Source organism: Tympanuchus pallidicinctus, unplaced genomic scaffold (genome assembly GCF_026119805.1).
Source record: "Tympanuchus pallidicinctus isolate F22 unplaced genomic scaffold, pur_lepc_1.0 scaffold3, whole genome shotgun sequence".
NCBI classification, from domain to species: domain Eukaryota; kingdom Metazoa; phylum Chordata; class Aves; order Galliformes; family Phasianidae; genus Tympanuchus; species Tympanuchus pallidicinctus.
In genome coordinates this window covers 87,332,739-87,342,096 of record NW_026294747.1, presented here as the reverse complement: position 1 = coordinate 87,342,096, position 9,358 = coordinate 87,332,739, and positions in this window count along the sequence as shown.

The following is a 9,358-nucleotide window of genomic DNA, read 5'->3' as shown; positions in this document are numbered from 1 at the left end:
TGGAGTCATGCTCACATACCATAAAAAGAATACTTTGTGAAATTCTGTGTTATGTTTAATATCATCAAGTGATACTAGCAGTAAAATAATTGAGTTTGGATCCTTTAAAAAAGTATTTGTACATCTTAGATTTAATAAATATAATTAATTCTAATCAGAAATTATCTGTACTCTAGAGTTGTTACGGGGAAAGTGCGTAGTTTCTTGAGTGAGATGAAATTGATGTTCATCATCTCCGAGAACAGAAGAGTAGATCTTCATAGTGGCTTATTAGAATGAACAAGGGAACTAAATCTATAAGAAATAAGATTTCTCTGGTAAACAATGTTTTCTGAGACAAAAGGCGTGAGGATTTGAACAAGGCATGACCACACTAGTCAATAACACAGTGTAGCTGTAAAAAAGCCTATTGCAATCCCTGCTCAAGCTACAGCGAGGAAATCTGGGCTAAGTGCCTTCCCAAGAGCAACTCGAAGGTGAGAAGTGCTCCGCTACTCTCCTCTCCCCATTACTTGGACAGAATGGGGTTCCAATGCCTTAATTTTTTCTACCTGCACAGTGGAGGTAGGCACCACGCTACCCCCACTCACTCTGGTCACCATACCAGTGAATTGTTGCTCTGAAGAATCTTGTGTAAGAAGATACATTGTCAAAATTTGCAACATTCAGGGACTTAAAACTGAAAATAGGCAGGGTAGCAAAGGCTTTGCCTTAGCCAAAAATAATTGGTGAATTTTTCATGCCATCTGTCAGGTTAATTCTACCCTCTCCACCACACAAATACATTTATTAAAGGACAGCTTGTACATTTACTTTCTTTAGAATTATTCCCAGCTATCAGTGACAGCAAACCCAAATTATTTTCTGCCTAATGAAATTACAGCTGCTGCCTGAGGCATAAATACACAGATGGCTTGAATGTTCAGAACTGAAATGCTACATTCAGTACATACATTCATTGTTCATACATACATTGGCTGCTGAGATAACCCATTAGGTATATACTCAGAAAAAAAATGCTCTCTTCAAAAAGAAGCTACACAGTAACTGGAATGTTATTTGTAATTTCTGCTACAGTCTCTTCTCTTGGAGACAGACCCCATAGAACCTCTCTCTAAGATACTGCCTGGAAAAACAGATTTGTACTTGTTGGCTTTATCATAATGAGGAGTGCATAGTGATTTTTATTTTGGAAAGTGCTTCACAACTCCGCTGCTTTCAGTCTTCAAAGGTGGAAGCAGCGATTCACTCTTGATTCATTTCCTTTCCTATAATTTATGCAAACTTACTGGTTTATATCTACATTAGCATGTGAAAGGAGAAAGTGCTGAACTTCTGCAGCCAGAATGACTATATTCAAAGGAAATCTTATGAGTAACACCCATATTTATCCAGTGATGACTTCAACAGGATTAAAAAATTAGAATCAACTCAAGTAGTTTGTTTCCATGTCTAAGAAATATCAAGAAATTCTGCTTTTCCTGCTTGTGTAGAGACCCAAATCAAGACAGTCTGTGTTGGGGTATAGAGCACACTGTATGCAGCAATAAGATGAAGGAAGAATCATACAGAAGGATTAGTACAACTAGTCATAGAGGTTGCACACAGTTCTATCCCCATTACAACTTCAGATGTCTTGTCTTATGTCTTTCATGCTGTAAGCTTTGCACCTTCCTCTGCTTTTCAAGCCACATGTGCCTGAGTTGTTTCCTGATCACACAGAAATGCACAATTTCTGTGGCTACATTCTTATAATAGAGGATAAGATTTCAAAATTATTAATCTCATGCCACATACTTACATTCTGAATGACTTCAAAATTGATGTCTTGTCAATGTGAACATTGATGACACAAAAGTGAGGGCTTCAAAGATCTCTCTCTCAGCAACTGATACTGAAGTTCTCTCTATTTACCCACTCCTATCCTTTTCCTGCATCTGCAAAATCTGTTTTTCCTCCTATAAAATGTAATAATGTTTGTGTAACAATACATATGGTAATATACTGTCATTTTGCTACATCAACTAGAAAGTTTTTGTGAGAAAATAAAAATTTTGGTGCATCCAGGAAATGAAAAATATATGTTCTCTTGAAAGAAAACAGTCTCCTCTGCTATGTATTTTATGTGTATCTGCTTTTTCCTAGTACACATAATGAAGTATATGTACTTACATGACATATAATGACTTGTTTCTTGTTGTTTGTTTTGTTTTGTGGTTTGTTGTTTTTTTTTTAATAGTTTGGCATTAGTATGATCTGCTTAGAAATCACCTCATTGTCCTCCAGTTTGCCCTGGAATTAGCTCAAACACCACTTATTACCTTCGTATTCCACAGAAAGCTGCTTGGACATGGTCCTGGGTACCCTGCTCTGGGTGTCTCTGCTTGAGGTGCAGTTGGGCCAGATGGACCCACCTCAGCCAGTCTGTCATACTGTTATTCTGGGAAGACCACCTCAGACAAACAAAAAGTAGATTTGCTCTATTTGCCATTTACATTTTCTTTGATTCTGATTAAAACACTCATTCTGTTTTGCTCAAGGAGAAAATCATTAAGCACATAGATTTTAGGAGCTTGTGAGGACAGATTTCAAAATGGTTTGGAGCAAGAAAGAAGATTTATTTTGAACAGAAATTTTTGGTGGCTGAAAAGTTTCAGTCTAAATTTAGCATTTTGTTCAGAAGCATCCTGTCCTTGTGTAAACGCCTAAGACTGTGTACACACAGGCTTTCCTGAAAGCACTGTTTATTTGCAGATGCCAAGATGTCCCTCAGAAAAAATAGCTCACCCAGCCTTACAGAAAGTGGAGGCAGAACTTGCTCCCTCAGCCAGGGACAGCCAGCTGGCCACATGTGTTCCAGCCACCAAGGGAAGCTGATGGGATACCAAGCCTTCCCAAATTGCAAAGGCCATGAATATCTTCAAGATCTCTGTGAGTTGTTCTGCTTAGCAATTAAAGAGTTTAAAATTTGGATTAAAATATCCATCGTGTAAATGGGCCTGCAGCCTGAGCACAGATTCAAGGCACTCTCTGAAAACTCCATTAAGTTTCAGTGGTTCTAAGCACAAAAGAACAAAGCCATTTCTTGAGCAGTGAAAATACAAAATACAATGAAGGTGATCAGGATGCAGATGGCTGAGGTAAGGTTTTGGTTTGGAGTACTTCGTATTCAAGATATAAAAATTAGGTTTACGACTATTTCAACTAGCTGCAGGAAACCATCCACAACTTTTCAGGATATTGGGCCAATTAAGTTCCATAAGCTTTGGTGCTGTGTTTTGCATCAACAGTAAGAGAAACCTAAAAATATCCATATCTGTATTTTACCTCAGATTCTTTCTTTTAAATAGTCTGTAAACAGAATAACTAAATCTCCATGCCTTGTTTTCCTTTGTGGAAAAACAAAGACACTTATGCCAAAAAAATCTCAAGGCACAGTGATGCTGGGTTTGGACATGCTGAAATACACATCAGAGAACATTTTTTTGAGAGCCTTCTAGCAGAAATGTCATCTGTGAAAGAGAAGGAGTGGAAGGGATTATCAGACCTGTTAATTTGTTTACAGCTTTGTGAAATCTTTCCTTTTGCCAGTGTTATAGCTCTAAATGTGAGGTGACATTTAGTGGTGACATTTATCAAAACAAAGACAGCCTTTTCAAAAATCAGGTATATTTCTGCAATCTCTTCCCAGTATCACTACATTCTGTGGTTATTTTTAATCCTGATGTCAAAGTACAGGCATTCTGCTTAACTCTGCAACAACCACAGTCCAAAACAGTGATAAAGGCAGTTCTTGTCCTGTGCTATTTATTGCTTTTCCCTGTCACTGGTGGCACTGCAGGAGAAGGAACTTCAGTCTTACGTAAATTTTTAATAGAATCATTTTTCTGCTGTGGGGGACCTTGGAAAGAAACTCCTCTATGTCTTGGAGCTGATTGTCATACAAAACCTCACCAGAATTCCACATGCCAAATGCAGAAAATTCTTGCTGATAAACTGAAAGAATATTTTACGGTATTAAAATGTCTTGTTAAATACCCCAAATAATTCTACAGTTTTCTCTACAAATACCTACTAAGTTACAGAACCATTTTCATCTTCATGCAGCTACTTTCTACTTTAGAGTTTCTCCTTTGAGTCCTCATAAGAGCACTCAAAAAAAAAAAAAAACAACCAAAAAACAACAACAACAAAACCCATAGAAAAACCAAAACAAAGAAAAACAAAAGAAAAAACAAAAAAAGCAACAAACGAACTGAAAGAAACAACAAACACACCATACAAATAAAATAATAAGAATGTATCTGAGGGAGGAAAAAAAAACAACACCCCAAATTGGTTATGTCTCAAAATAACTTTCTGATTTTTCTTACTAAATATTTGTGCTTTATGTTCATGGTGCTGATTCAGCAACGCAATGCTTTCTATTGATCCTCATTAGCATATTAATAATCTTTTAATTTTTTACTTTTTCCTTTTTTTTTTTTTTTAATTTTCTGGGTTTTTTTTTTTTTTTAAGATATTGAAATAAAAAATAAAAAAGGGAAAATAAGTATCTACCACAGCTTTTATAACTATCAGTATTAAAATTATCAACATAAAACCAATTTTTAATTTTGTGCACATATCATATTCCATTTGGGTGCTTGCATTCTGGAAGCTGAAGCGTATTGTTCCTTTCAGGACTAATCATTTAGAGACTTCAGCTCTTCTCTGGCCCTTTTAAATCTCTGACTACTCTGCTTACTGTCCTCTTTTTATAACTATGCCTCTTAGACACCTACTACAATCATCTATGAGACTTTCTGCATATGTCTGATCTCTTGATCAGACAGATCAGAAAGATATGTAAGATATGCTTACATACCTTTCAAAGTAAAGGGAACTTTACTTTCTGGGTTCCCTCCTTTTCCTAACTGACATTCTGCAGCTCTGTCTATAACCAGTATTTGTCCTACTGCTCAATCCTGCTCCATGCAGTTTTCCTTTCACTGTTGTATAACATCCCAGTATTCTGCTGTAGATACTCACATTCCCTCTGGCTGTAAAGCCAGGTTTAGTGATATTTATGAGAACAATTTAATTACTAAAAAATTACCAAATCCAGCAGCAAATGTAACATGCATTCCAGAAAAGCTAAAGACAAGTTTTCCTTGGCATTCACAGCAATGAGGTAAGAGAATTTAATGAGTTTGTGGTCATATAACCAGACCACCAGCAGAGAGTTATGAGAAGCTAGACTCATTGAATAAGGAAAATTGTAAAAAGCTTACATGAGAGCCATCATTTTGGTCTTATACAAACCACAAGCTTTAATTATGCAAACTATATATAAGCTATGCTTTTTTTTTTTTAGCTTTCTTCCTTGCTATCAGATGGCTTTTCTTGTTTACCCATTCCATATACAGTGGCAGTGGTGGTACTACAATGCCCATCTTTAACTCAGTAATTCAATGTTTGGATATTAGTGCGAGTGTAAGATAAGAGGATTAATTTCCCTGCATTTCTTGCTGAATCATGAGTCTTTGCCATAAAGCAAGCACAATAAGTTTAATAATTCTGTCATTGGGTATAAGTGCAGAGGATGGGACAGAGAAAGACTGGAAAGAATATGTCTCTCCAATGTTTTAATTACACATTTTTTGTCTCACGAAAGCCACTTATAGAATGATGCTCAAAGTCAAAAACGCAGAGAAAGTGAAACAGTAAATTTTATTCTGTCTGTCAAAAATCTTTTAGGTATTTCTACAAGATGGCTCAGTTTTGAGAGCAGGGGCTGAGAAAACATTATGTAAGTATGAGTTCCATTTGGGATGCTACAGTATTTGCTTGGAAGGTATGCTTTTCTGACAGAGCAGGGAAAGCAGCATTGTGGGTGAATGACACATTTTGGCTCTCAGGTAAAAGACTGTTATTATCAAATCCAGTTCTGGATACATTTTATTTGTGTGCTTGAATATCAAGAAGCTCAGCAGAAATATTGCCAGTGGTAGCATAGGTTTCTACCAGAAGTGTAGGGATAAGTCTTGTACTTCAGGAATGTGCTAGTTTCTATGCACTGATGTCATAGATCTGAAATGGAAATGCCAAATATACTGCACACGTGTAGGCTGAATCAGGCTCAAAATTTACATTTCAAACTCCTTCAAGAGAGTTCTAGGCCTTCCTATGAAAACATACAACATCCTGCAGCGTGTTGAGAAGGTTTGCTAAAGCTATCCCAGGCCAGACTCTAGTGGGATCTGTTCAGAGTACATTTAGAGGATCATGTCCGACAGGCAAGACAAATGTGACATAGACCTGGACAGATCCAGAAAAATCACTTGTCTGGAGAATTTAATGAGAGAAATACAGACATGCGAGGACATTCGATGCCTCCCAGGCAAGTATGCTACTAAGAGTGAGTTTTAAGCTTCTGAATATTGGAAATAGTTATGCCTCAGGTCCTGCTGCAGGAAATAGTGTTGAAATATAGCAGCAACAATTTAGCAAAGGTCAGTGCAAGCTCTTATGGGAGGAGAAGATGATTTTTGATTCAAATTAAACCTTAATTAAAACCGATTTCACCCATTCGTGTTCAGACCCTTATTCCCACATTAACAACAAGATGTGTAAACACAGGTATTCCGTTCAGCATTCAAGCATCTAGGTGCTGTATCCACATGGTCTGCTTAGGATTCTTTGTGAGGATGTTGAAAAAGGATGCCATTTGCTGAGTTCTGCTTGCAGCTATTAGGTTCTCCTTGGGTTGGCAGCCATCTCTTGCTTTAGGCTATACTTTTCCTCTGCCAGTAGAAACCTTCCCATCCCATCCCACCTCTGTCATCAGGACTTGCTCACTTACTTGGTCCTGTGATCTGGATGTTCTAAAAAGCTGCAAGCAGACATAATGCTACGCTCTTGGTTTCCTGTTTATCTAGGTGATATCACAGCATGCTGTTCTCATAAGATTTCTCCCATGTCTTTCCTTTCAGCCTTTCATAAACAGACACAGATTGGATTTTTTGGGTAACTTGGTACATTCAACATGTTTGAGAACTTCAGGAAGCCCCATGCTCATGAAGTGAAACAAAACTGTATTTTTCTAAGTGAAATTTTAAAGTAAGATTTCTTGTCTCTTGCTCATACAAATTCATTCCATCCACAGGAACTGCTGAAAGCTAAGGCATTGGTTTAATTTGCTTTTCACAAAGAAATAATATAAAACTGTATTGCCAATAAGAAGTGAAGAAGTAAAATCTTAAAGCACTGCTATTTAAAAACTACATTCTCTTGAGACTAATAAATAATTTCATTTCAATGCAAAAAAAATTTACTAACCTTGAAATTTTGAGGTCATCTAACGACTTCCTCTTTCTGTCCTGTTTTCCTATGCTTCAGGCCAACAAACTAGCATTTATTCTGAAAATAGAACTTGCTTCCTCAAGCTGTCCCTGGAAGATAGTCCCTGGAAGATTTAGTGTTTTGCATATTTCAAGTGTATCTTAAATATTTAATTGCTTCCTTACACTTCTGTCCCTACGCATGATCTGTGGTTTTATTTCTTTTATTTACATTGGAGAACAAATTTATTTATTTATTTATCTACATAACACTTTATTTATTTATTGGGTTCAATCATTTATGTATCTTTGGGCAAATTATGCTGCATGTCACTGTAGACTGACCATAGGAAACATGGAAATTCTTAATCTGAAATATACTAGTCTTGATCAAATCATTTAAAGTAATCCCAGGTCCAAAAAGATAAATATGGCTGCAGGCATCACTTGTACAAATAAAACATGCCAAATCCCTATCTTAATTTCTGGAAGTTGAATTTCTTCTCCTTTTCATTTTTCCTCTTGATGTTAGAGTTGTGTACTCATCTGGTGTAAATTGAAATCTCTCTATAAGTTTGGAATTAGGCTGATTTATACCAGCTGAGCCAACCCCCCTCACTATGCACACTTTGTGCTCTCTGTGTGCTTCCAGCTGTGTGCTTCTTAAGAAATGGCCTCCAACAGCTCTCTAAAAGCTATTTCAAGTTTAAATTTTGTTGCTTTCCTTTTGTAAGAAGCTTTGTGGTGGAATGCTATCATTTAGAATCAACAGGGACCTCTTGTTTAGAAGTAACACCTTTATGTCAAGTTTCAAGCAGAAAAGTACATCAAACTGTGCTTTCATCTTACAACATTGGGTCTAGCAATGTTCTTAGCTTCTACCAGACTGTGATTCTATGGTCAGTAACATTAAATTTACTTTTCTGGATTATTTAGTAGTATAAATCTGATAGAAACAGCAATGCTTAGTAGTCAGACTGAATTATCCAAATTCCAGAGTCGTTTCTTGCTCTCCTGGCAAACTATTGTACTATAGGATTTTCTGGGGGGTGGACTGCCCACAGCTTGAACTTATAGTTTGAACTCTACCTTTCTGCACAGGGTTCCAGATAAAATGCATGTAATTGGTAGAATAACACAATATCTGCTTATCAAAATAATATCACTGAGATATTATTTTTATGTTTTTTTGAGGGGATAAGGAAACTAAGAAAACCTGTACTGTGAAGTATGTATAGAAGAAACAATTCCATGCGTATCCTATCAGGTACTCTTCTGCAGAATATATGAACATCTGGGCTTTCTCTTAGACTTGTACATAAGATGCAAGATAGTGCAAGACAGATATGTAAAGAAAACACAGATATGTAAAGAAAACACATAAAGAATATTTTCAGTATTGGAAAAAAGAATTTAATAGAGATTGTCAAAACTCAGTAAAGCAAGCAACCAATATAGTGTGCATTAAGAAGACAGTTTATAAAGCTGAAAAACCAAATCTGTGTCTTCTTCCCTACGAATCCTTATTTTCCATCTCTTTCTCAGAGATGAGTCACTCTTGAGCCCTTGACTCTTCATAGATACAGTGTTGCATATTAGGTTTTCAGATTTTTCTCACTAAATGTGGCGATCACATTCCTCCTAATAGGAAGAGAACTTCCTATTCATAAGTTCATAAGTGAAAAAGCAGCTGCCACTTGAGCAGATTAAGAGCGAATATCCAGATATTTATGGCAAAAGAATCACTGAACTTTTTCAATAATCTTGTGCAGTTTTGCATATGGTAAATATCTAGGGCATGTGTATATGTCTATATGCATAAATACCATAGACCGTAATACAGAGATACTTATTACTATTTTTGTAAAACTCTTCATTTTTAATTACACAGCAATGCACAATATTGAGAGAAAAAACAGCGCTGAGGAGTTTTTCTAATGGATTTAATTTTGTTGCAGTTTGGGATATCCACCTGGTTCAGATATATTCCACACAAAGTTTCATGAATAGCCAAAATGTATATTTAATTTTGTCAT